Source organism: Ambystoma mexicanum, chromosome 13, assembly GCF_040938575.1.
Source record: "Ambystoma mexicanum isolate Mex_15411 chromosome 13, UKY_AmexF1_1, whole genome shotgun sequence".
Classification (NCBI taxonomy): domain Eukaryota; kingdom Metazoa; phylum Chordata; class Amphibia; order Caudata; family Ambystomatidae; genus Ambystoma; species Ambystoma mexicanum.
The window spans coordinates 138593276-138615725 of NC_090938.1; positions in this window are offsets into that span (position 1 = coordinate 138593276).

Below are 22450 nucleotides of genomic sequence, written 5' to 3' on the forward strand. Positions count from 1 at the left end.
GAGTGACACGTGGTCCGTGGAATGAGAGCGTAGGCAATCCGTGAAACAAAGCAGTGTCAGGCAACAGGTGATCCGAAGTCCGTAGCAGTTTATGGGAGCAGGCAAAGACAATCCGTGAAACAAAGCGTGGTCAGGTAACGGGTGATCCGAAGTCCGTAGCAGTTTATGGGAGCAGGCAAAGACAATCCGTGAAACAAAGCGTGGTCAGGTAACGGGTGATCCGAAGTCCGTAGCAGTTTATGGGAGCAGGCAAAGACAATCCGTGAAACAAAGCGTGGTCAGGTAACGGGTGATCCGAAGTCTGTAGCAGTTTATGGGAGCAGGCAAAGACAATCCGTGAAACAAAGCGTGGTCGAAAGCAGTTCCAGTAATCCTTAAACCATAGAACAAGCGACACGTAACCCTGATGAGACAGCTGTGAAGCAACGCTTTCTGTTTCCGGGCATCCTTTATCCAACCGGCAGAAGTCACGTGATGCGTGTGGAACAGAAGCGTTGTGTCGTTGCTAGGAGATAGGGAATCACGGGATCCGTGGCGCGCAGTGACGAGCGGTTCTCTGCAAACGGCGCAAGCCGATGCGATGTGGAGACAACCTCCAGTTCAGTTGCCACAGACGTGAAGGGCGGTAAACTCCGGTCCTAACATGCTGTGACCTGCTGTGACGGAAGTGAGGGGTACGTGTGCCAGTTTGTGTATGTCAGGTAACAGGGCGGATGGAAGTTGTGTGCGGGGAGGGGCGTGACCTAGCAGGGAGAACACTAGATCGTGTGGTCGGCGTGACAAGTATGCACTGGTAGCCGACAGGTGCGTACGTCAGGAGTGCATTTGAATGCTCATGAATGCAAGGTCTGAGCTAAAGCAAAGGACACTATCCACCAATGCCTAACGAGGGTCGATCTTTTTATTTAAACACGAGGGATAGACTTGGAGCCTTTTGCTCTTGTATAGTGCGCACGTGAAAGGTTTGCGTGTGGCCTGTCTAATGCGCATATTATTATCAGACAGATTGAACTGTGCTAGCAACCTAATAATGGGAACCAGGTAAATACATTGAGAGATTGTGGGGAGGGATGCCACACTTGTTGATTGTTCTGGTAAAGGAGATTGGGAATCTCCAGCAACTGAATAGGCCGGAGAGATTGACAAGGGCTTTAGCTCCAGAAACCAGAACCTGGCTTGCCACCAAGGTGCTACAAACAACTCTGCTCTTTTTTGGCTTCCCACAGTTTCAGCAAAGCGCAACAAATCAAAGTGAGAGGTGGGAAAGCTAACACTGACACCCTGTCCCAGGAGATCTCCTAAGCATCTTCCTGGAATGTTGAGCCCAAACCCTCTCTGGAGGCATACAGTGGAGGTTTCTTGTTGCTGTGGGTCGCAAACAGGTCTATGCTGGTGGCCTCCCATACACTGAAGAGATGCGAGAGAACTTGATCATTTAAGGGAATCTGCGGCTGTATTGTCTTGGCCAGGGACGTGCACTGTTTGAAGCCAAATTCCTTTCTGTACAGCCCATTCCCGTATCTATAGGGATAGCTCGATTAGGGGAAGGGACCTGGTCCCCCTTGGTTGTTTACATAAAACATGGAGACTAAATTGTCTGTCCTGATGCAAACTACTGCTGGTATTGCTGTACTGAAAAGCTTTCACGTCAGAAAAATGGCTAATAATTCGAGGTAATTGATATGGTGTTCCCTGTTCAAGGGAGACCTCTGGTTGAATAAACCTGCAGGGGACCCGACGTAGCTCACCAACCCAGTAGAGAGGAATCCATCTTTAAAGTGATATGAGGGGACGGTTCCGAAAAGGGAATCCCCTCCAAAAGGTTGAAGTAGTCCGACCACCACTTGAGGTCAAGTATTACCTTCAGAGACACTAGAATCAATTGAGACCAGTTCTGTCTCAGGGCTAACTGTGTGCATCTAATGTTTCACATTGCTAGGGGAAAAGCTAAGACAGGGGAGGCCATTGGGATGAATCCAATTGTGTCATTGCTCTTTCCCCTGGGGCGTCTACTTCCTATGTGGCCAGGGGACAGCAGCCGCTACGTGATCCTGACCCTAGGGGTGTCTGTATGAGGGAGGATCACATGCGCGGAGGTAACTCAAGGGGAGGTCCCATAACAATATCGGATGAGACATGGTATTCCCCCCTTTGAGGATGACTCTTCCATTCCTCATGACTTGATGGCATGCTGTCATTGCTTTCCTCACTTCCTCCCCTTAAACTTATAAAAGGCATCTCCTCAAACACTGCCTGTAGAATAACACAAGTTGACTTTCCTTTTTCTAGTGCTGAAACCACTGCCACGAGGAAGATGAATCAAATAATGAAGATCACGAAAGGCAAGGAACACACACTGCGCTTTAGTTGTTGCAAGCGCAAGACTGCAGGCGGGACATTTAAACAGAGAGATCAGCTGAGTAAGAGAGCTTACATGGAGGATGACAATCAATTCTGTGCTGACTGAGGGACTAACAGCCAGAAGCAAGGTCTGTGGAGCCAGCCGGCTCAGGAGAGGGATTGGGGGAGAGACTGCCTGGCCCGGCCAGATGCAGGAAGGCCAGAGTAAAGAAAACTGCATCCCAATGTGCAGCTGTACCAGGGAGCAGCTTCCACACAACTGGAGTCCAGGAAGACGTGCAACAGGTGAGCGAGACACATGACCAGGACGGGAACCTTATGGCAGAGGCAGCGAGTCCCAAAAATGACAACGGGAAACCTGCAGGCCATTGAGGGTTCACTGCAGGAGAAAAAATTCCCATTGCAGTAGCCTGGTGAGTCTGCCCCAGGGGCAATGGGACACCGGGGCATGGAAGCAATGGTCCAGAAAGGAAACTGAAGTAAAATGTAATGAATGAAAAGGAAAGAAAGGTACCATATCATTTAAAGAACCTAAACCATATAATAACAAGAGACCGTCAAAGTTGCAAATGTGCAAATTTATTTAAACAATGGTGCCGAAAGGAGACCGAAGCAAATTAGTTGAATGAGATGGAATCAAAGGTGCCAAATAACATAAAGAACCCCAATAGTGTCATAACAAGAAACTGTCAAGTTTGCAAGTGTGCGCAGTGTGAGTATAGGTTGTCCTGGCAGGAGAGTATACCAGGCAGTCCTAAGTTACAGAAATTAGTATCTAAAAGCAAGTCACGCCAGTGTCAGAATGTACCAAAGTATTAACTGAAAAGGATACAATACTCAAAAGGATACAGGAGGTAGGGTCTTCCGGATCCCTGTTCACACGATTTGATAGTCGCGAAGTCAATTGAAGACCTTCCAAATGATACAACCCTCTGGCTGATAAAACAGGCAGAGCGATGGATCACTGGAAAGGGCGTGGGTAAGGTATAGAAAGCCAGCCTAGGACAAATTAAAGTATCATGAATAACTGCTCCAACCTGAGTATGATGAATTAGATAATGACAGGAATGTTCACACTGACCTTTAGATTTGGGTAGAATAATCCAGAAGTCTCTTGATGGATTTGAATGAAGAACAAACGACAAGGAAGGGAAAATTAGTAAGGGAGACTTATCCCGAACGGAACGAGGCTCACGCTAGATACGGGTTGAATTCACCACAGGATAGCGTCCAAAGTTCAGTTCAATGTCACCTTCCAATAATCCTTGAAAGGCTTCCTTCCCACTATAGGGATCAATCCTTCTGTTAATTCCACAGATGCAGGAGTTAGAAGTACACGCGGTTATAAACAGCCGCGAAGAAAATAACGTTTGAAGACAACGTGCGCGTGTGGATTTTACACGCGGGCAGGATTCGCGCAGTCTGGGCCAGCCGCGTGTGAAGACAACGTGCGCGTGTGGATTTACACGCGGGCAGGATTTACGCAGTCCGGGCCAGCCGCGTATGAAGACAGAGAGCGCGTGTGGATTTTACACGCGGGCAGGATTCACGCAGCCTTGGCCAGCCGCACTTGAAGACAGAGAGCGCGTGTGGATTTTACACGCGGGCAGGATTCACGCAGCCGTGGCCAGCCGCACTTGAAGACAGAGAGCGCGTGTGGATTTTACACGCGGGCAGGATTCACGCAGCCTTGGCCAGCCGCACTTGAAGACAGAGAGCGCGTGTGGATTTTACACGCGGGCAGGATTCACGCAGCCTTGGCCAGCCGCACTTGAAGACAGAGAGCGCGTGTGGATTTACACGCGGGCAGGATTTACGCAGCCTTGGCCAGGCGCGCTTGAAGACAGAGAGCGCGTGTGGAATAACACGCGGGCGGTGTTCCCGCAGTCCGGAACAGCCGCGTTTAGAGACAGCGTGCGCGTGTGGAATTACACGCGGGCAGGATTTACGCAGTCCGGGCCAGCCGCGTATGAAGACAGAGTGTACGTGTGGATGTACACGCGGGCAGGATTCCCGCAGTCCGGATCAGCCACGCTTGAAGACAGAGAACGCGTGTGAATTATCACGCGAAGGAATAGCTCCAGGAATCAGCGTGTGGCGGAACACACGCTATTGAAGGCCCAAAAGTAGCTGTAGAAATATGCCAGGATGCAGATCAGAGGTTCAGCTACACAACGCCAATAGATTCGATCAGAAGCAGCGAGTGAAGTTTCTACGCTGCTTAAATACGTAATACCGTAGTTCACGTGACGAAGCAAAAGTCACGTGAAGTTAGCGACGTGAAAAGTGCAAACGTCGTTTTCCCGGTAACGTATCGAATAACCTCCATTTGGAGTAGAACGGTCTAGCTGTTCTACGAGCGTAGCGTCCAGCATGCATGACAGTGCCATCCCCCAAAGGGACAACCTCTCCCCTTCTTGTGTGAAAGCGCTTCAATAAAGCAGGAGCATGAATATTAGAAAGAGGTTCCCAGGACCTATCTTCGGGACCATAGCCCTTCCAATCCACCAGATAATATGGTCTACCAGAACGTAGTTTCATATCCAGTATGTCTTGTACCTCGTATTCATCAGAACCCCGCACGGAAATAGCAACAGGCCGTACAGGCAGTCTAGTAGCTTCAGAGAATGGCTTAATGAGTGACACGTGGAATACAGGATGCACCCGCCATCGTTGTGGCAAAGCCAGACGTACAGCAGCAGGATTAAGAACTTGGAGCACTACATACGGACCGATGTATTTAGGCAACAATTTCTTTTTGCCTGGAATTCTTAAGTTCTTAGTGGATAACCAGACTTTCATACCAGCCTTATAGACAGGTGCGGATACTCTATGAGCATCGGCATAGAACTTGTCACGTCGTTTAGCCTGCTCCAATTGCTGCTTCACCTTTCTTTGTAATCTCTTCAGATCACGAAGAGTACGGCCTGCGGCAGGCGTGTTCAAGGATAGACCGGAATCCAGAGGTATTGATCGGGGGTGTTGTCCATAGAGAGCATAGAACGGTGAAGTGCCTATGGCACTATGATAAGAGTTGTTATAGGTGAATTCAGCCGCCGGCAGTACCGTGAGCCAATCCGATTGGTATTGCAAACACAGACACCGCAGATATTGTTCCATAGTACAATTGACCCTTTCAGTCTGTCCGTCAGTTTGAGGATGATAAGCACTGGACATTCTATCATCAATCAGTAATGCAGATGTAAAAGCTCTCCAAAAGCATGACGCAAACTGTGAGCCCCTGTCAGTAATGATTACTGATGGTAGACCAAAGAAACGAAATATATGTTGGATGAATAGTTCAGCCAGAACAACAGCAGTTGGTAAACCAATACAGGGAATAAAAAGAGCCAATTTAGTGAAATAATCCACTACGACCCATATGGTATCATATCCCTGATTTGGGGGGAGTTCTACCACAAAGTCCATAGATATCATGTCCCATGGTTTGTTAGGGACAGGTAGGGACTGGAGTAAGCCCACTGGTTTACCAGGAGTATTTTTACATTGGATACACACAGAACAAGAAGATACATAGTTTATAACATCTTTTGCCATGGATGGCCACCAGCACCACCTTTTGAGCAGATCCAGTGTTTTCTTCCGTCCAGGATGGGCTGCAATCAAGGAATCATGATTCCATTTGAGGGCTTTATTCCGCATTGAAGGAGTTGGTAGATAAAGTACTCCTTGTGTGAATGGTAAACCGTTATGTACGTCCAGATTCATATCCTGGACTACTTGTGGATGAATTTTTACCCACTCTTGTACTTCGGTTTTTAGGGATGGTTGAACCGAACAACTACATATTACATGATCTGCCAACAGCTGAATCTGTACTTGTTTTTCTTCCTGCGCCTCTTTACTCATACGGGACAAAGCGTCCGACTTAACATGTTCTCGGGCAGGACGATAGGTGACCTGGAAATCGTAATGGGCAAAAAAGACATGCCATCTGGCCTGACGGGCCGTAAGGCATTTCATGGATTTGAATGCTTGGAGGTTTCTATGGTCAGAGTACACCAACACCTGTTGTTTGGCCCCAAGAAGATGATGACGCCATTCTCGGAAAGCATCTTTGATAGCCAGTAGTTCCCGCTCAGTGACGGTGTAGTTCCGTTCATATGAGGTGAGTTTGCGAGAGAAGAAAGCCACTGGGTGTTCCTCCTTGGTTTCTGTGCAAACTTGTGAGAGTACTGCACCAATAGCGACACTGGATGCATCCGCTTCAACGACAAACTGGCGATCAGGATCCGGATGTTGAAGCACGGGTGCAGTGGTAAATGCTTCCTTCAGCTTTTCGAATGCTGCTTGGGCATGTTGGTTCCAACAGAAAGGAACTTTAGAACTAGTTAAAGCCGTCAAAGGAGTTACTGTTTTGGAAAAGGAATGGATAAATCTGCGATAGAAATTCGCAAAGCCTAAGAAAGACTGTAGTGACTTGACGTTATGCGGAATCGGCCAATTCAAGACGGCCTTTACCTTGGAACGACTCATTCGAGCACCTAGATTGGTAATGTCGTAACCAAGGAATTCCACTTCCTGTGAATGAAAGACACATTTTTCGGCTTTCACATAAAGATGGTTTTCCCTGAGTCTTTGTAGGACTGTAGAAACATGTCTGACGTGTTCCGATAAAGATGATGAGTAGATCAGAATGTCATCCAGATAGACAACCACAAATTGGTCCATTATGTCTCTGAATATATCATTCATGAAGAATTGAAATGTGGCGGGAGCATTGCACAGACCAAAAGGCATCACCAAATATTCGTAAAGACCATACCGTGTCTTAAAAGCGGTCTTCCATTCGTCGCCTTCACGAATGCGAACCAAATTGTATGCACCTCGCAAGTCCAATTTGGTGAAATAACTGGAAGTGCCTAACTGATCCAATAGAACGTTTATTAGTGGTAAGGGGTATTGGTTTTTGATGGTGATATCATTAAGTGCCCTGTAATCAATGCATGGTCTGAGATCTCCCTCTTTCTTAGGAACAAAGAATAGAGGAGATGCAGCAGGTGATTGTGAGGGCCGTATAAAGCCCATTGCTAGCGCTTTATCAATGTATTCTTTTAACACGACATCTTCTTTAGGTGTTAATGAATAAACACGGCCTGTAGGAATTTTGGCACCAGGAACCAATTCGATAGGACAGTCGTACTGTCGATGAGGAGGTAATTGTTCTGCCTGGCCTTTATCAAAGACATCAGCATAATCAGCGTATTCGCATGGTATGATATTGTCGCATTGATGTACAACGCTGATAGTAGAATCCTCCACCATAGAGGCTAATATGTGTTGTTTATTTGACACCTCCTGACTGGTAAAGCAATGTTCATTGCAATGAGTCGAAGGATATTGGAGCGATCCCGAAACCCAGTCAACAGCAGGATTGTGAAGGGTTAACCATGCAAGACCAAGTATGATCTCGTACTGTGGAGCAGCAATAACATCGAAGATGATTTCTTCTGAATGGTTATTCGATAACGTCATCTGAACAGGTACCGTCTCCTGGGTTACCATACCAGAAATCAAAACAGATCTGTCCACGGTGTTCACCGTTTCAGGTCTTTTTTTGTTTACAAGGGGTAAGGAACAGTTGTTGGCATAAGTGATGTCTATGTAATTGCTGGTGGCTCCAGAATCAACCATGGCCTTGGAAACCACTTCTCGCTCATCACAACGTAACGTCACCTGAACTATTACAGGTGCATGTTTAGGAATGGTACTGGAGTCCAATGAAACACTCGACATAGGGACTCCTGCTATTGTCGAGTTTTGGCGTTTCCCGCACGCTTGATGGGTTTTTTAGGACATGTTGCCAATAAATGCTCGGAAGAACCACAGTACATACATAAGTGGTTTTTTCTTCGGTTCTCCCGTTCTGCATTGGACAATCGGCCTCTCACGGCGCCAATCTGCATGGGTTCAGGGTCGTTAGAGATGACTGCTGGTGTCTCTGACCGCCCCGAGACTGGCATGAAGGGCTTTTTCTCTCCCTTTCGAGCATTCCTTCGGGCGTCGATTTGTAGAACCAAATCGAGCAACTCTGGAAAACCCGTAGGAACCACAGGAACTGTAGATAAGGCATCTTTCAGTTCTTCCTTGTAGAAAACAGCTGTTTTCTTGCTGTCAGGCCATTGGGTTTCCGCCGTCAGTTGATTGAACCGGGCAACGTAAGACATAAGGGGTTGGCTGCCCTGTTGTAGGTTAAGCAACTCTAAATCTGTGGCTTGAGTAGAGTAACGCATGTCAAAGACTTTACTCATAGCAGTCAAGAGATCGTCACAATCGTACAACAAAGGACTATTTGTTTCCAACAAAGGGTTAGCCCAAGCAGCAGCTGTGCCCCCTAAATGGGAAAGCACGAAGGCTGCTTTTGTGGTTAGATCAGGAAAAGATGTAGGACGGCAAAGAAAATGGAGTCGGCACTGATTTACAAAGGTTCTATAGGTTTTGGGATCACCCGTGAACCGTTCCGGAGGGGCCAAGGGAAACTGAGTGGGCATAACCACATTAATAGTTTCCTGTGGGGGTGCCGTAGTCCCAGATCCAGATGCAGTAGCCATCGGCGCCTGTGCTCCCTGAGGACTACCATGTAGGGCGTCTTGCATAACGTCCATACGGTGCCGTAACATGTCCTGTGCTGTAACCATTTCATTTCTCAAATCGCTGATCAACTGTGTCAAAACAGCTAAAGGATCCGTACCCTCCATGGCTTCTGATTCTGTCAGAATGTACCAAAGTATTAACTGAAAAGGATACAATACTCAAAAGGATACAGGAGGTAGGGTCTTCCGGATCCCTGTTCACACGATTTGATAGTCGCGAAGTCAATTGAAGACCTTCCAAATGATACAACCCTCTGGCTGATAAAACAGGCAGAGCGATGGATCACTGGAAAGGGCGTGGGTAAGGTATAGAAAGCCAGCCTAGGACAAATTAAAGTATCATGAATAACTGCTCCAACCTGAGTATGATGAATTAGATAATGACAGGAATGTTCACACTGACCTTTAGATTTGGGTAGAATAATCCAGAAGTCTCTTGATGGATTTGAATGAAGAACAAACGACAAGGAAGGGAAAATTAGTAAGGGAGACTTATCCCGAACGGAACGAGGCTCACGCTAGATACGGGTTGAATTCACCACAGGATAGCGTCCAAAGTTCAGTTCAATGTCACCTTCCAATAATCCTTGAAAGGCTTCCTTCCCACTATAGGGATCAATCCTTCTGTTAATTCCACAGATGCAGGAGTTAGAAGTACACGCGGTTATAAACAGCCGCGAAGAAAATAACGTTTGAAGACAACGTGCGCGTGTGGATTTTACACGCGGCAGGATTCGCGCAGTCTGGGCCAGCCGCGTGTGAAGACAACGTGCGCGTGTGGATTTACACGCGGGCAGGATTTACGCAGTCCGGGCCAGCCGCGTATGAAGACAGAGAGCGCGTGTGGATTTTACACGCGGGCAGGATTCACGCAGCCTTGGCCAGCCGCACTTGAAGACAGAGAGCGCGTGTGGATTTTACACGCGGGCAGGATTCACGCAGCCGTGGCCAGCCGCACTTGAAGACAGAGAGCGCGTGTGGATTTTACACGCGGGCAGGATTCACGCAGCCTTGGCCAGCCGCACTTGAAGACAGAGAGCGCGTGTGGATTTTACACGCGGGCAGGATTCACGCAGCCTTGGCCAGCCGCACTTGAAGACAGAGAGCTCGTGTGGATTTACACGCGGGCAGGATTTACGCAGCCTTGGCCAGGCGCGCTTGAAGACAGAGAGCGCGTGTGGAATAACACGCGGGCGGTGTTCCCGCAGTCCGGAACAGCCACGTTTAGAGACAGCGTGCGCGTGTGGAATTACACGCGGGCAGGATTTACGCAGTCCGGGCCAGCCGCGTATGAAGACAGAGTGTACGTGTGGATGTACACGCGGGCAGGATTCCCGCAGTCCGGATCAGCCACGCTTGAAGACAGAGAACGCGTGTGAATTATCACGCGAAGGAATAGCTCCAGGAATCAGCGTGTGGCGGAACACACGCTATTGAAGGCCCAAAAGTAGCTGTAGAAATATGCCAGGATGCAGATCAGAGGTTCAGCTACACAACGCCAATAGATTCGATCAGAAGCAGCGAGTGAAGTTTCTACGCTGCTTAAATACGTAATACCGTAGTTCACGTGACGAAGCAAAAGTCACGTGAAGTTAGCGACGTGAAAAGTGCAAACGTCGTTTTCCCGGTAACGTATCGAATAACCTCCATTTGGAGTAGAACGGTCTAGCTGTTCTACGAGCGTAGCGTCCAGCATGCATGACAGCCAGGAAATTATACCAGGCATTTTAAGACACAAGTGTATGGGGAATACGTGTAAAGCTCTGGCAGGAGAGTATACCAGGCATTTGTAAGCAAGAGGCATTTATGGAAAAGGCAAGCCCTGGCAAGAGGACTAAACAGGCAAGGTCAAATTGGACAATGTTATATGAGAGAATCCTGACAGAAATATAGCAAGAGATAACCAAGGAATGAGAGTAAAACATATCCCGGAGTAAGAGGAAGCATGGCAGAAGAGTACAGCAGGCAGTACTTTGTATACTCATTCGATTGATGTAACAGAACTCAGAGAATTGCTATTAAGGGAATTACCCTCTGGAGCTGTGAGTGGTATTTACTTGGAACTTTTATATCGGAGTTAATCATTTCTTCATTTGAGCATTTATACACTTTTCAAGGCCAAAGACATTTCCCTTTCACTTTAGAGTTGATTTTAGAATGTGAGGGTCAGAATAGTACTTTGGACACAGGACTTGTTTTGGACATTCTGACAAAGGACCGACCCATTAATTTTGTTTTGGTAGGGAAAGTAGCTCTTAGAGCAGGTACAGAGAGGCTTTTTTCCAAACCCAGTTTGTTTAATAAAAGACTATGGTCAAAAACATGAATCCTCTGTTTCTGAGTTTCACTCCTGACCCATCACACCATCAAGCCCAGAAGCCTTTGAAACTACCAATGCTGACATGTGATTGAATTTAGAAAAAGGGTACATGTTTGAATCAGATCTCTTATCCTTTCCGTTATCCTTTCTTCCATTAGAAAAACCGTGTCCATCATTGTGTTCCAGCAGAATCCTAAGAAAATCAGATCTCAAGATACTATGGTGGAAGACTTCCTCCAGTATACTGATAACCCCAGGTTGAACAGAAGATGTAATAACATTTGCATTTGGGAAGCTGCTTTCTGGGGACAGCGACATCTGAGGATCCATTCGTCCAAATATGGATAGTCATGGACTCCCCGAAGCCTGAGAAATGCTGTGATTACTGTCATCATTTTGGTAAAGTCTCTTGGCACCGAGCTAGTCCAAAGGAAAGGACGCAGTACTGAAAATGTTTGCTTTATAACAGAAATCAAAGGTTTTTGCGGTGCTGTGGCTATATCAGGATGTGAAGGTACGCATCCTGAAGATCTACTCCCCAGAGCCAATCGTCCTTTACCAGCAATGAGAGGATCTTGAACTTTCCTGTGGAATGAGGAGATTGAATTCGGACAGGTCTGAGATAGTGCGCAGGCCAGTCTGGTTCGAATTTGGCACTGTAAGTTTATGGAAGTAGAATCCCCTGCCCACTTCCACCAGAAGGACTGGTTCTACTGCCCTTAAGTCCAACAGTTTTAGAACTTTCGAACAGACAGAGGGAGATCCTGTCTATGTCAGTAGAGGATGTGAAGGGGGACTCGCGGGAGAAGGAGACGGAAATCATGAACGGGTTACCAACAGGACCCAAGGATCCTTTGAGATGCTCCGCCAAGCCTCCAGATGACAAATCGTTCAATGCTGTTTGTGGCGAGGGCCGCTAGGGCAGTGGTCTGACTGCTGCGACTTCCTGTGTAAACCTACAAAGGATCTAGAATGAAAGTCCTGCTTCTGGGGGTATGAAGATTTTGCTGCTGGTGCTTTTGTGAGGACGGATAGCGATTTTGCCATCAAGGCACTCGTTTTGGTTTTGGCAAGCTCATCATTGTTAGAGCTGTGGAAACGCTCTTTACCGTCAAAGGGAAGATCCAGAATCTTTGCAAACTTGGTCTCATGGAGCTAAGCTTGTCGGGTGATATTAACCCCAATCGCCGAAGTATACATAAAATGGGATACATCTTCAAATTAATCTTGAGCCAAACCCTAGAATCCGATAGAGCGGTTTTGCAATAGTCAAGTTTGTCCTGGGGATTGAACTGTTGGAATTCTGAGAGCTCCTACCACCGTTTAAGGTTGGCCCTGCCAGAACCGCTTCTGTATTAGCTTGACAGAGTTGGAGGGCTGCATTTGCAAATACTTTCTTCCCAGCACCCTCTAAAATCTTGTCTTCCTTTGACAAGAATTGTGATGTTCAACAGGAAGATGCCAAAGACTTTGAGTGAAGAGTAGCTGATGCCACCATGGTAAATGAAGGAAGATGGCATGTGGTTAAAGGCATTTCCTCAGATGCTTGAAGCCTTTAGTGAGCATCTATTTATCTGTTTATGTGTTAGCCTGTGTGCAGTATTTTCCACACTTTTCTTTCATCAGCCAAGATATTCTTCTGAAGCAAAAGGCCTGATCCTGTGTTTTTAGAGTAAGTGCTCCTTACAAAACCCCCGTCTTTGATGTAGGAGGTTCTGGAATCGGGATGTCCAAATAAGACACAAGATCAGTCACACGGTCATGAAATGTCCTGATTGACAAAAGCGACTCCTCGTGTGCATCCGCTGCCACCTTATTGCTGGGACTTTCAGTAGAAGGCGGCAAGCGTGGAGCATGTGGCGTAGGGTCTGGCTCCTTTGACTGAAGAGGTCATTCAACCGGCGATCGAGTAAGAGGTGGAGGCGGTACTTCCACTGGCTCTGGAGGTTCCTGTGGCCTGGGGAAACTTCCCAAAAGAGGTCCTTGAAGTAGTTCATATCGGGTCTGAATGCATCAGGTTTTGAAACTGCTGAAAAACAAATCCTACAAGGATTTCCTTGGCTGTGGAGTTTGAATCGGTCTGCTGAAGGAATTCTGCCTCCACGATTCAGTTGACTCTGACTGCCAAGACAGTCCACCCAACCACGGATCGATGTAGTTTAACAGTGTCGAATTAGGAGGAAGAGAAACTTGGTATTAATGAAATTCTCGTATGCAAGATCAATCCACTCTTGGACTATTAGGGTCTCTCCCCAAGGATTCAGATGGCAAAGACTTGGGCCTGGAACCAAACATGTTGCAGCTGATGGCGCAGACATAATGGCTGATGTCAACACCTGAGGAGCCGCTATTTTGAGTCCTTCTGTGGTAACGCGCGTCACAGACTTGTCAGAAGCCATGTAGGTTCTGGACATTATTTTAGAAGCTTCAATGGTTCTTGAGCCCTTTTTGAGAGATCCTTGACAGAGCCGGGAGATGCGGAGTTTTGACAAGCCTCCATCTGTTTTGCACTCTCAGCATGGCCATTACAATATTTAACCCCTTTGAGGGGATCCGCAGATGATAATCTGGTTTTATTAGCCCCAGAACAGTGATCCTCAGCTTTGTTGGTAGACATCTTAGCCCCTTTCTGTGGAACTGTTATGTCTTTACTGTCTACGAGGTAATTATAGGGTGGTTCACTGAAACCTTACCTGATGGATGCAGGTACCACGAGACGAGATGGGGAGCATTCCGAATTCCACCCCTGGACCTGATAGATGGTGACAGGGGAAGCGGTAAAACTGGGGAAACCCTCCTGGGGAAGAAACCTGTAAAGGATGTATAGCAAGATGAGATGAACTGAAGTGTAGAGGGACGATCTGGGAACTTCTGAGGTAAGCCTTTGAACTGCTCTGAGTAGTGCAGGAGTAACTCTACTGTGATAGTTCAGAATCCCAGAAGAGGAAACAAATTAAATGCAAAGGGGGCTTTAGAAGAGGAACTGTTACCGAGGAGAATAGAGTCAAGGAAACATGAAGGAGATTACTGACTTTTTAGAAGTGGTGTTTTTACCTTCGTGATTTTCTTCCACTCGTCAACTATGATGCATGAGTAGAGTTGGTTGTAGAAAATGCTGTATGATGCACGAGTTGCGTACTAGTGGAACTGGAGAATAAGGAATGAGATGCGTAAATGGATAACAGTGTGGATCAGAGGAGTGCAACGTGATGCACTATAGTGAAAGAGAAGCAGAAAGATCCTTTAGAGTGATTGTCCCGTGGAATCCCGACAATTTCTGTAGATAGTTGTCTACAGTATCAAGATGAAGGCAGTAATGTGGAACAAATGGAAAAACATTTGTTAGTAGTTATATATGTGCTAGAGTAACAGAGACTTTCTACGAGCTCTGCGTGCTGATGGCAGGTGGAGCGAGCCGAAAGAAAGGTTTTCCTTTAAAGCACTGAATTTCATAAAGTTGCGGGTGAGAATACACATGGCGAATGTTTTTGCTCCGCGCCGCGTGTGTGAAAACAAATGTGGCTAATGTAATAATGCTGCGCAGAGTGGCAAAGAACAATGCGGCTAATGAGTTACAATGCGGAGAGTGGCCTGTGTGATAACTACGCGAATATCACTGTGACATGGAAATGTTCGGACGGCAATAATCGTTTGATTTCTATAAGAAAGGAGAGCAGGGAGAGAATAGACACAAGGGAGGTGGGATAAGAAAGGAGAGCAGGGAGAGAATAGACACAAGGGAGGTGGGAAGGGAAAGTAGTGGAAGAAAGAATCAGCACTTACTGCGGCATGGCTCCAGGTAATTCCAACAGCATTTCCTGAGAGCAATGGGATTTGAAGTAACGCGCCGCTTGATGTTCATGGAGAGTTTTTAAGGGAGGTTTCCTGGTGGCCATATTGGAAAACAACTAGACCGGAGGAGTAGGATACAAACAGTGGCATAGTGATCCTCCATGTTGGGAAGGGAAAGATAATTATTAAAGGCGCAATTTCCACCTTTTCCAGAGAGAATACCTGTGTATGACAGGACCCTCAGGGGTGACCCTGTACCTTTAGCCCCCAAAGGGGGAACCTCACAGGGGACTCCAGTATCCAGTTTAGTCCTAGACTGAGACATCTCAGGGCGAGCCCTGGTGATGCTAGAGAAAGGACGACTGCTCCATGAACCGGATGACACCAGCAAGGCGTCACCCGGAAAGGGTGCTCTGTAAAGAAGGGTACCCGTCAGGCAGTTTCTTTTCTCCTCAATGAATTCCTTTAGGTGTACCGGAGGAGCGCCATGGAAGACCTCCTCCCATATGACAAGTCTTCTTTCGAGGAGCCCGGACTGAGAGGGAATGAGAATAGAAGTATGAGTTCCACCGATAATCAGGGCCTAGACACTCGAGGCAAACATTGTGAGGGTCCACTGCCACGTATTGACGTCCACAGGAGAAACACAAGGTGAAAGCCCTTACACACCGGCATAGGCAGAGCAAAAGGAAGCAACTGCAGAACCAAGGCAGGAAGTCAGAATGAAGGAAAAGAGCAAGATGAAAACAAACCCCCCTCCCACGGATGCTAAGCGCATCCGATCCCGACGGTGCATAGAAAAAGGCTTTAGAGCGAGGGCGCGGGTGGGGCTCAGGAAGGCAGGGCTAGAGCCATATGTGCACTGGCCCTGTGTAAAAATAAAAAAGGACCATCCTTTGGATGCTACCGAAAAGTGCTCCAGTCCTGTCCCAAATGACGGACTATCCCAAGTATGGAGGAAAGGGGACGGACGTATGAGTAATGGGCAGTGGGAACATACACTGGGCATCTGGGATTCATTAAAGGGACTGCTGCGTGAGCAGGGAAAAGTGATTCTGCCCTAAGTCACAGAATTATAACATTGTATTGTATTCCCTGTGCTCCAACACGCTGTCATAGATTAAGTGTGTAGTATTTACTTGTATCGGATACCTCAGGAAGATTCTTGCTCCCTCAAGTAAGTGTCAGTCATAACTCGTAGAGTAGCATTCGACTCATACTTAATTTTTGAAACAATTCAGATACACTGTAAACATCTTCTAATGATATACGAGAACAGTAGTCCTTTCCAAAGTGTGTGTTTATTATTTAGCCCTTTATTTACAGATGGTCTGGCCTTTAGCAAGTCTTTATATCAAGCCAACCTTAACCCTATCTGACGCCAGCTTCTAACCAACACGTGTTTCAACCTAAAAAGGTATTTTTCAAGGCAAGCCTGTCTTGATAAAGCGCAGTTCAACAATGATAAAAATTCCTTAAGTACACTCTACCAAATTTGTGGCATACATGTTCACATTTGGTCAATTTGAAAAGTCCTCTCATTCACAAACTTATTTCTAGTGTAAGCCTTTCCTCCGTAGGGGTACGCACGAATTTAAAAGTCACATCACAGATTGTTTTTTCTTATATTTGTATTTAAATCCGAGCATTGAGCGCAAGGCAACATGGTACGCCAATTTTGCTGAATGCATCAGGGTAATTATTCTGTAACACATGGCAATCAAAGTTAGCACTGCTATACATCAGACATGCCTTTGAGCATGTTGCCACTCAGGGTGAATCCCCAACCTAACAGAGACCCTATCATGTCAAATGGAACAGCCTGTTATAAAAGCAGAAAACGATTAAAAAATAGATGGGTAACCAGAGGCCAGAACTTAGTCTCAAACCTCTCTAAGGCAAATTGTTTTTGGAGATGGCATATTCACCAATAGTGACCAGGGCAATCTAAAGACAGAGAAGCATGTTTGCTTATATTGGCCTTGTGCTTACCGGCAGACCAATGGGTTCAGCAAGTCCTGCTCCTTTGGCCAAAATACCTTCACATTGCCATAGGATAAGCCCCAGTGCTGCACTTCCCTATTACTGATGTCCTCTTTTCACGTTTGGATATTTATACTAAGTGACCCATTAGCCTCGCCATGGTGGGAAAATGCAATATCCAGGTCATGGTAGATATGACGCTATATGCCCAGAGTTCTTCTCCCCCCAAACACTACATGTTTTCTTAGGTAAGACAGTTTGTGTACATAATATTTTCATAAGTAACATGAAACCAGCACCAAATACAATGGAACATAATTAATAATTTCACTATTTATTTTCTTATTTTTTATTTATCTTATCCATCTCCTGGTTATGTATGTTATGTTGTTATGTTATGTTATAACATTTATATAGCGCCAAAGCCCTAGGGCGTCCAGGCGCTCCCTTGCAGACAAGGAACTACAAGGAGCTAACAAAACTGGTATCTTCATATCTTTTTCTTGTCTGGCTTCTCTTGTTTTTTTCTCCCTCCACTCTACTCCCACATATCATATGTTTTGATGATTCGACAATATTCCGATTCAGTAAAGTACTTGATATTACCAATGTATATTTATTTCCTCATAATGTGATACACTAAGCTTTGGAAAAGGCGGCACAGTGTTGGCTTAGGGTTCGGAGAGTGATAACACATGTAATAAATCTGTAATCTGACTAAAAGGGGTGTCCAGTCAACAGATCGATTACAAAAGGCTCGAATGCAAAAGGTGAGAGTCAATAGGGTCTAAAACCAAAGGTTTGATTTTTTTTTCTATTATATATTTATTTTTGGGTTTCCGTGTAGGTAAAAAAAAGTGTTTTTTACCACAAAAACAGAGGTTAGGGGGACCCCCCCAAAAAAATATATAAAACAAAAAATGTCAAACCTTTTGTTTTCAAGACTATTGACTCGAACCTTTTGTCATTCGACCCTTTGCAGTCGATCCTTTGACCTATAACCACTAAAAGGAACATAGTGTCACAACTCAAATTCTTATGAAACAGCAACCTTCTAGATTGATTTAAAGTGGGGAATGCGCATATATGCAACATTTCTAACAAAATAATAACTTCCCAGTTTCTGTCCTGTAGCGAACCAAGGGGAGAATGACTCTAGCGTGGGATGTGGCCACTAAACATTTGAAGAAGGTACAGGAGAAGCAAACGCGATTATATGACACCAGACCCAGCTTTGAAAGTTTCATGCAGGCAATAAGGTATTGGGATTGCTACCCACTTCAGAGAAGAAACTCTTTGCTCAATGGAATGGGCCCTACACCATGACCAAAATGATAAGTGACCATAACTATCAGGTTTAGCAAAGGAATCAGAAGAAGCCACCTCACGTTTATCCTGTCAACTGTCGGAAAGCCCGAAAGGCACCCCCACAGACCCAGAAACAGTGACTCATGCTGATGTGGTTTGACTACTCACCTGGGGACATATTCCTGAAAATGGCTGCAGGGGGACTGAAATCTTACCAGAATCAAGTATGACTTTCATGATCATTTCCAGGACTTCTGATCTGGAAAGCTGGGTATATTGAAAGATTTGTTTCATTACGCGAAGACAATACATATTCATCCGTATGGACTACCAGACGCTAGATCGTACAATACAAAAATCCAGAAGGTGCTGGAACTGAAGGTCACCAAGTCCTTTTAAGGTCACTTTGCTTCCTCAATTGTCCACATGGGTAAACTAGACACAGCTGGAGATTATTGATTTACTTTAGCAAGGTTAATGAGATCTTCCACTTTGATGCTTATCCTATTCCCCAGACTGATGAAATGATTAAAAAGCGTTGGGGCTTTATTTTTTATTGAATTGTTCAAGCTAATGAAGGCATACCCCAAATTACAGTCCTCCTTTTGTGGGCTGCATGGTGCCTCAGCCATGTTTCAGTGCCTGTATCAGGTCCTATGAACTTACCAAGCATATGCCGTGGACACCTAAATGATATTGTAATCTACAGTTGAACCTGAGCTGGAAAGATGTGTCATTGGTGCTTTGTGACTCAGACACTTCAGAAAGATGGACTAAAAGCCACCCCAAACAAGTGTCCAATGGTCATGTCTATAGTGAAGTACATGGGCTTTCAGGCTGGAATGGGCTTAGTCCAGACAAAAGAAGTGGGCCCATCCAATGCCTATCGACAGAAGTTCAAGCCATTCTGGGCCTGCTGGTCTACTATAGAAGATTTGTCAAAGGCTGCTCCTCCCTTGCTGGCCTACTAACAACCATGTGAGAGCTTCACAGCCTAACAGAATCAGATGGAACCAGGAAATCCAAAAGGCTTTTGAAAACTTGAAGCGTGCCCTGTGTGCCATCCTCCCCCCCCACTCTTGGCCATGTACTTCTCCCAACAGCCCAACAATTTTCCTCAAAACGGATATCTCATGAGTAGGGTTGAGAGCCATGTTCCAGGAAAAAGGGGGATGCGAATGCCGTATCCTGTATATTAGCAGGAAACTCTTTCCCCAAGGAAACAAACATGCCACTGCGGAGCTGAATACCTTGCCATCAAATAGGCTATTGAGGCCCTAAAATACTATGTTACGGGCCGACAGTTTGGGCTTATGACTAATCATGCCCCACTTATCTGGCTTTCAAGAAACAAGAAGAGTAGCTCTTGGGTTATGAGTTAGTTCCTTACACTACAAATTTACAGTTACAGTACTCCCTAACACAGGCCGGTTGCAGGCTAATGTAGACCTACTGATATACTTTCTAATTAGGCATCCACTCAATCCCTCTCGTTGGGGTCTTGCAGGAGGCGGGGAGGTAAGTGACCAATCTGCATATCTTAGGTTAGTAGATGGGGCTTGAGGGATCAGTAAGGGCCAGGTGCCACCACTTGCATTGCGGTCTGGGGCCCAGAGGTGGAAACGAGCAAGGCTTCCAGCCCATCCCTAGCTTGTGGTGCTCAGCCCATCTATATCACCATCCTTCCCTTCAAGCCCATCAACCTGCAGTTTTTTTTTTTTTATTTGTAATTTATAGTTTATTACAAACTTTTATTACAAAACATTCACTTTTGTTACAAAACATTCACTTCACCACTATTCCCATTTTCTCTTTCCCATCTCTATTTATAGTCTGGTGGTCTCGCTGCTCATCGCTATCGTCGACATCACTTTCAGTTCATCTACGGTATATCACTGAATCCATGAAGTTTATAACTGCGCATGTCAAGTGGACCGAGCTTCCATTTAGAACGCGAAACCACCACTCATCCATATTCATGTTCAAGGGCGCGAACTTCGCTAGATGGAGTATTCGTAGATCTTTAAGGATTGCACATTCTGCTAATAAATGTCTAGAGGATTCTACTGCAGCTCCACAGTGTCGACAGATATTATCCAAAGTGGCCTGATCATGTCTCATGAATAGCATTTCCTTTACTTTAATGACATTTAGTCTCAGGCGGAGAAATTTTTCTCGATGGTAACGTGATGGAAATTGCACCAAATAACTTGGCATTACGTTCCGTTGGTTCTTTATAGGTCCAAGTTTTAGTGCAGAAGCTAACCCATCTAGTTTTTCTAAGTTTGTCATCCAGGCCCATTCATATATCTTGCGTTTTGCAATTTGGGGTTGTGCAAGGAGCAGCTCCATCTTAATGTCTGCAGCAAGCATGATCTCCCTTACACCTTGGACCCATTTTAAAGTTACATTTGTGTGCGGATGTCTGATTGATGTGGCAAATATTTCATACGCTGGTTCCGGATTTGGCATCTGCATCTTTCGTATGAGCGCTAGAGATTTCCAAAGGACACTAGAGTATAATTCATCTAGAGCCAACTCGTGTCTAATGGCAATAATTGAAACATGTTTTGGTAGCTGTAGCACTGTCTTCCAAAACATGCTTTCTAGCTTGGCCCAAATTTGATAGTCTAAATTCCACCCAGCTTCTGACCCGAAGGTGATGGCGGGTATTGCCTTTTGATAGTAAAATGTTCTGACAGGTATTAGTGAAAATTTGCCACCTGCAGTCATGCTTAAGTCCATACTTTCCCAAAGTATCATTGTTTCGTACAGTCTACAGGACTGTCCTTTTCCCAAAAAAGTCCTGCAGCACAAGAGTTGTCTTGTACAGCATTTGCTAAATTATGTTAATCATCGGCCTTCTGCACAAGGGAACTGACTCATAAAAGCACGACCCAGGAGAGACTCACTGCTCACGGGGTCCCACCATCTCAGTCATCAGACATTCAATAGGGTATTGCCACAAAATACAGAGAAAGAAAATAAATGCTGAATGTGCAGTTACTGCGCATACTGCATAAACTGACATCCCGAATCCCATTATACTGAACAGGGGTTGCGGGGGAGTGCCCCGCTCTCTGTGTTTGTTATAATGGGATCAGGGGTAGTGGGGTTCTCCCCGCTTCCAAGGCGAGGAGTACGGGAGTGTGGCACCGAGAAAAAAAAGGACCAACGGAGACTTACGTCGTAGGGGATGGACGAGGAGACTGAGAAGAGATGGGAATTGAGGTAAGTGGGAGGAGGTGAAGGTAAGTAGGGGGGGTTAGGGGAAATCACCACAATGCGATCCATGTGATCACTGCACACAACTGTTTTAGAATTCAACATTTACGGATTTCCTAAAACGGGGTGCACAGTAATTACGTAGATCCTTCAATAGCAGCTTCATGTCAGGAGGTGGGGACTGGCAAGCCCTCTGGGATGCTGATGGCAAAGTCAGTGATATGCTGCACCAACATAGGCTGTGACATGGAGGAGACAAGTGGAGGCAGCGGTGACCAGAGCAAAATGGGATGCGAGATGGCGGAGGCCCCTTCTGCCCAATGTGCTCAACTGCACTGACAATTGTGCAACAAGGAATAATAACAGCTGAAAAAAATAATTAAAATTCCAGTGAGCCGTCTATGTGCGGTGCTTGCCTTACACCGCAGCCGAATGCATTTTAGAATTTGGGGTACCAAAAGGTGGGTCTGCTGGAGCATAAAAGACAGCCGCATCTGTGTTGGACATGGGAAGGAGAACTGCATTAGCAGTGCAAGGCGAGGAAGACTGGTGAGTAACACTCTGTGAGCAGAGTGAGAAGGAGGAAATGGCAGAAAGAGGGAAGAAGAGTGTGGGGAGAGAAAGGCAATGCAATTGGAATAGACATCAGGGCGAGGCATAATTAAAGGAGGTGGAGTATATTTGAAGGGGTGAGGAGAAGGTCATTTCAGCAGAAGAGACCTTGAGAGAAGAGGGAGCGCGAGAGAGGTGGAATAAATGTGAAGGGGGGCTTAGAGATGGAAACAGTGATTGCAAGAGGTGCTACAGAGTGGTACAGAGAGTGGAGAAGAGGCACAATAGAGAACAG